Source organism: Henckelia pumila, chromosome 4 (assembly GCF_033568475.1).
Source record: "Henckelia pumila isolate YLH828 chromosome 4, ASM3356847v2, whole genome shotgun sequence".
Taxonomy (NCBI): domain Eukaryota; kingdom Viridiplantae; phylum Streptophyta; class Magnoliopsida; order Lamiales; family Gesneriaceae; genus Henckelia; species Henckelia pumila.
In genome coordinates this window covers 230,593,345-230,599,665 of record NC_133123.1, presented here as the reverse complement: position 1 = coordinate 230,599,665, position 6,321 = coordinate 230,593,345, and positions in this window count along the sequence as shown.

The following is a 6,321-nucleotide window of genomic DNA, read 5'->3' as shown; positions in this document are numbered from 1 at the left end:
AGGGACAGTGTTATTGGGCCTAAGATAATTTTAATAGACTTTGATATGATAATGGGCTAAGTTTTTAAGTTATTGGGCTTGAGTATAGGGCCAGCAGTCCAGAACCATCCATGAGAAAACCGCATGTGTCCTGATTATATATTTAATTATTTTTATGCATTAAAGTTATTTTAATATTTATATGTTAGTAAGAAAAATTTAATTAAATATATATGAAGGACACACAATTTATTTAAGTACATGCATTCATGAAATCAATTTTTATGCTATGATTTATTTTCTAAGGTTGAGCAATAAAAATATTTTAGGTGGAAATTGAAGTAGTGTGGCCATTTATGTATGGGCAGTTTCTGCCATTTATGTATGGGCAGTTTTCTGCCATTTATGTATGGGTGGTTCGCCACCAGCCTCGTACGATGGTTTCCTAGACTGATCAGTCGCACTATGGGTCACACTTACGGATAGGACCATACGATGTTCAGAAAATAAATGCTCAACAATTTATGTATGTATGAACTTATGTATGTATGTATGTTTAATTATGTAATTTATGTTATCAATTTTTAAGCATGCTCATTCATGTATATGTATGTATTAGTATTAAATTGATTTAAATTATTTTAAACCCTTGTTAGTATACATGTTGGGCCTCTAGGCTCACTACACTGATATGGTGCAGGTGAGTACGTAGAGGAGCAGGTTACTCCTACCGGTGGTGAGGATGTATGAGCAGCTCCGCAGTAGCCCCGTGACCGTGACAGCTTCTGAGTCACCGTGCTGATATTTATTGATACACATTTTTTATTATTTATTGGTTGTAGTTTTTGGAATATTTCATGAAATATTTCCAGTGCATGCACATTGTTATTTATTTTATTTATGCAGCATATTTTTAATTTCTAGGGTTGACTCAGTGGTTTAATTATTTTTAAGAATACATTTTATTAAGTATTTAAAATTGTTCATTTGTTTATTTATAAGTTTATTTTGAGTATTTTTATTTAGTGCATATATGTATGGGCATATATGTACTTATGTTTATTTAAAAAAAAAAAAAAAATTTTCCGCATATTTATTTATTAGAGATTTAGGGTCGTTTCAGTTGGTATCAAAGCACGGTCCTTGGAGGGGTCACTACTGCTATGCGAGCTCAGAAATCCACGCTACCGGTCTGTAAGTTTTAATGTTATTAGTATGATTTAAATTTCTAGAATTTAAGTTAGCCTTAATTTTAAAACACTTAGTTATGCATGGCGATTTACGTAAATAAATATGTGGTGGTGCAGAATGCCTCCCAGACAGGTGAACCGACGTGGGAGACCTCCACATCCACCTCCACCTCCACCGCCACCTCAGAAGCACCCCATTACAGCACTGGAGCAGGCCAGTGCCACTATGATGGCGGGTATCACTGCCTTGCTGGAGCAGCAGGCAGCCCGTCCCAGACTGTCCCACGAGGAGGACGTCGCCGAGAGGTTCCAGAAGAAGGGGCCTAAGGAGTTTCTGGGGACCACCGATCCGTTGGTGGCTGAGGGATGGATTCGCTCACTTGAGTCCATCTTTGACTACATGGGGATCACAGACGCCGACAGGGTGAGCTGTGCTACTTATATGATGCGAGGCGATGCAGCCTCATGGTGGGAGGGTGCAGTTCGAGGAGTCCATCTGCCTACTTTGACATGGGTGGAGTTCAGGCGTATCTTCTACGCCAAGTATTTTACTGAGGACGTGCGCAGCCGCATGATCCGGGAGTTCATGAGTCTCCGCCAGGGGGACAGATCTGTAGTGGAGTATATCAGTCAGTTTGAGAGGGGCTGCCGTTTTGTGCCCATGATTGCTGAGAGTCCGCAGGAGAAGCTGCGACAGTTTGTTGAGGGCCTGAGGGCAGAGATCAGGCACGATGTACGTATGGCAGACGTTTTCACATATGAGTCTGCAGACAGCCGAGCTTTGCGTTCTGAGGAGGGTCGGAGGGCGATCCAGAGGGAGCAATAGCAGGGTAAGAGGCAGTTTGTTCAGACTGGGTATCAGCGACCATCTTCGCAGTCACCTGCGAAGAAGCAGTCTACAGGGCCATCTAAGGGCCCGGTTCAGCAGAGGCCTCAGGGGAAACCACAGCAGCAGACTAGGGGCGGGGCCCCTACTCCAGGTAGATATCCAGTGTGTCCGAAGTGCCAGAAGATGCATTCCGGGCAGTGTCTGTTGGGAGCAGGAGTCTGCTATCGTTGCAAGGAGCCAGGGCATCAGATTGCCAACTGCCCGCAGAGGCAGAATGTCAGTGGGCGAGTTTATGTTATGCAGGCGGAGGAGGCAGATCCAGATACCTCCTTGATCACCGGTATACCTAACCCCTAGAACTTTTTCAATACTTTGCCTTTATTTAATTGCAATCATATTTGAATACCTGTTTCTTGAGTTTAAATATCAGCATGCTAGACTAGGAATTTTGTTCTTTGTGATTAGAATTAAGGATTTTAGTGTTTTAACCTTGGGAGCTTAGTGGTGTGAATATTTGGGAATCTTCTGCGTGCAGGGAGAATTCTAGTTGGAGGCAACTCCACGTTTGCGTTGCTAGATTCAGGAGCCACGCATTCGTTTATCTCCCGAGATTTTATCAGACGGATAGGCATTACACCTGAGGTTGTAGACAGTGGTTATGACGTTACCATGCCATCCGGTCAGATTATCACTACCACTAGTGTTATCAGAGATCTGGAATTGGAGTTGCAGGGACACTCAATTCGAGCAGATCTAGTGGTTCTTCCATTGACTGGGTTTGATATGATTTTGGGTATGGACTGGCTATCAGTTAATGGAGCATCGATTGATTTCCGGCGTAGGACAGTGACAGTGAAGCCAGCAGGAGAGGAGATGTTTACTTTCTTTGCATCTCAGTCTAGCAGTATTCCTCAGATGATATCATTTGTTCGTGCGAGGAAACTGTTGCGCAACGGATGTCAGGGTTTTCTTGCTAGTGTGGTCACTACCTCAGATGTTACTAGCAGATCTTTATCAGAGATAGATGTGGTACGTGACTATGCAGATGTTTTTCCTGACGATGTTGCAGGAGTTCCACCAGTGAGAGAGGTGGAGTTTAGTATTGAGTTATTGCCGGATACTGTGCCTATCTCTAAGGCACCGTATCGACTTGCTCCTACAGAGATGAGAGAGTTGAAGGAGCAGATACAGGAGCTGTTGGAGAAGGGCTTTGTTCGCCCTAGCTTTTCTCCATGGGGAGCTCCAGTGTTGTTTGTGAAGAAGAAGGACGGGAGCATGAGATTGTGCATTGACTACCGAGAGCTCAACAGAGTCACAGTGAAGAATAAGTATCCACTACCGAGGATAGAGGATTTATTCGATCAGTTGCAGGGAGCTTCGGTATTCTCCAAGATCGATCTGCGATCTGGTTACCATCAGTTGAGGGTCAGAGATTCAGACGTGTCTAAGACTGCCTTTAGGACACGATATGGACACTACGAGTTCTTGGTGATGCCCTTTGGGTTAACCAACGCTCCAGCAGTGTTTATGGATCTTATGCACCGCGTCTTCCAGCCATATCTAGATCAGTTTGTCATTGTATTCATTGATGACATATTGATCTACTCGAGGAGCATTGAGGAGCACACACAGCATTTGCATACCGCCTTGCAGACTTTGAGGGAGCATCGACTGTTTGTGAAGTTCAGTAAGTGTGAGTTTTGGTTGGAGCAGGTGGCGTTTCTAGGCCACATTATTTCTAGAGACGGGATTGCAGTGGATCAGTCCAAGGTGCAGGCAGTGAGAGATTGGGGGATTCCAAAGAATGCTTCGGAGATTCGTAGCTTCTTGGGTTTAGCAGGATACTATAGGAAGTTCATCAAGGGTTTTTCCTCTATTGCAGTACCCTTGACTTCCTTGACCAAGAAGAACGCGAAGTATAGTTGGAGTCCAGATTGTCAGCGGAGTTTTGATCAGCTGAAGGATGCACTTACTTCAGCACCGGTGTTAGCTATGACAGTGCCACATGAGGAGTTAGTGGTGTACACCGACGCGTCCAAGCTTGGGTTGGGCGCAGTACTTATGCAGTGTGGCAGAGTTATCGCATATGCGTCGCGACAGTTGAAGATTCATGAGCAGAACTATCCGACGCATGATTTGGAGCTTGCAGCAGTGGTATTTGCATTGAAAATCTGGAGGCACTATCTTTACGGCGAGAAGTGCAAGATTTTCACCGACCACAAGAGCCTCAAGTACTTCTTCACCCAGAAGGAGTTGAACATGAGGCAGCGTAGATGGCTTGAGCTTGTGAAAGACTATGATTGCGACATTAGCTACCATCCGGGTAAGGCTAATGTAGTGGCAGACGCTTTGAGTCGAAAATCGTCAGTGGTATCATGTTTGACTGCACAGTTACCACTACAGACCGAGATTCAGAGGTTTGGGTTGGAGTGTTATCCGAGCGGCCATACACTGAGCTTGTCAGTGTTGACGGTGCAGCCAGTTTTGAGAGATCGGATTAGAGAGGGTCAGTCCACTGATGAGGAGTTACAGCGATGGAGACAGAGAGATGAGGCCAGAGGTAGTCTCTTGTATACAGTGGAAGATGGCATCGTTCAGTACCGTGGAAGGATGTGGGTACCGAACGTTGATCAGTTGAGAGCCGAGATTCTAGCAGAGGCTCATGCATCTCCGTACTCCATTCACCCCGGAAGTACGAAGATGTACAAGGACTTGCAGTTATCGTATTGGTGGCCTGGAATGAAGAGTGACATCGGGAGAGTGGTGTCAGAGTGCTTGACTTGTCAGCAAGTCAAAGCAGAGCATCAGCGTCCAGCAGGACTTCTTAGACCTCTCCCTATTCCGGAATGGAAGTGGGAGAACATTACGATGGACTTTGTAGTTGGCTTACCGAGGAGTACTAGAGGGTGTACAGCGATTTGGGTGATTGTGGATAGACTCACCAAGTCAGCTCATTTCTTGCCGGTAAGGACTACTTACACTTTGACACAGTATGCAGAGCTTTACATCAGAGAGATTGTTAGACTGCATGGCATACCAGTGTCTATCGTATCAGACAGAGATCCGAGGTTCACCTCAGCGTTTTGGAAGAGTCTGCACACAACTTTGGGGACTAGACTTTTGTTCAGTACAGCTTTTCATCCTCAGACAGACGGTCAGTCCGAGAGAGTGATCCAGGTTCTCGAGGATCTTTTGAGAGCTTGTGTTATCGATTTTCGAGGATCTTGGGAGACTAGACTGCCATTAGTGGAGTTTACCTATAACAACAGCTTTCAGTCGTCTATAGGTATGGCTCCATATGCAGCACTCTATGGGAGGAGATGCAGATCTCCGGTGCATTGGGATGAGGTTGGAGAGAGGATTTTGTTGGGTCCAGAGATTGTGCAGCAGACAGCTGACATTGTGACGCAGATTCGAGACAGGATGAGGACTGTGCAGAGTCGGCAGAAGAGTTATGCAGATGCCAGACGACGCGACTTGGAATTTGCAGTAGGTGATCACGTGTTCTTGAAGGTGTCACCTATGAAGGGAGTAGCGCGTTTTGGGAGGAGAGGTAAGCTCAATCCGAGATACATAGGGCCATTTGAGATCTTGGAGCGAGTTGGCACGTTGGCCTATCGTTTAGCTCTACCTCCAGGGCTAGCGGCAGTGCACAACGTATTTCATGTATCCATGCTTCGGAGATATGTCTCCAATCCGTCGCATGTGTTGGATTTTGAGCCCTTACAGTTGCCGCCAGATCTTGTCTACGAGGAGAGACCAGTGCGGATTTTGGCTCGAGAGGAGCGGAGGCTTAGGACGCGGGTCATACCGATGGTTAGAGTCCAGGGGCTGAATCACTCGGAGGAGGAAGCTACTTGGGAGACCGAGGAGGATATGAGGACTCGCTACCCGGAGATGTTCGGGTAAGTACTTTAATTTCGAGGACGAAATTCAATTTAAGGGGGGGGAGAATTGTAACACCCGGTATTTTTAATTTCGTAAATCCGCCTGCATAATTAGGATATTTAATTATTTAAATTTATGATTTATGGGTTAAATAATTATGTGAATTAGTTATGCATGATTTAATTTATTTTTAAGCATTTAACCCATAATTAGTGAATTTTATGATTTCTAGTATTTTTATTATTTAATCGCGTAGACGGGACCGTGGACGGGCGAGACGACAACTTTTCACCCAAATTATTTTACGAGCCTTTTTAGAGCCTTAAAATATTATTTTGAGTTTTATTTTCTCAAAATTTTTAGTATTTAATTTTATTTAATTTTAGGGGTCATTTTTATTCAAAATTAGTCAAAATATTGACTTTTTAGTATTTT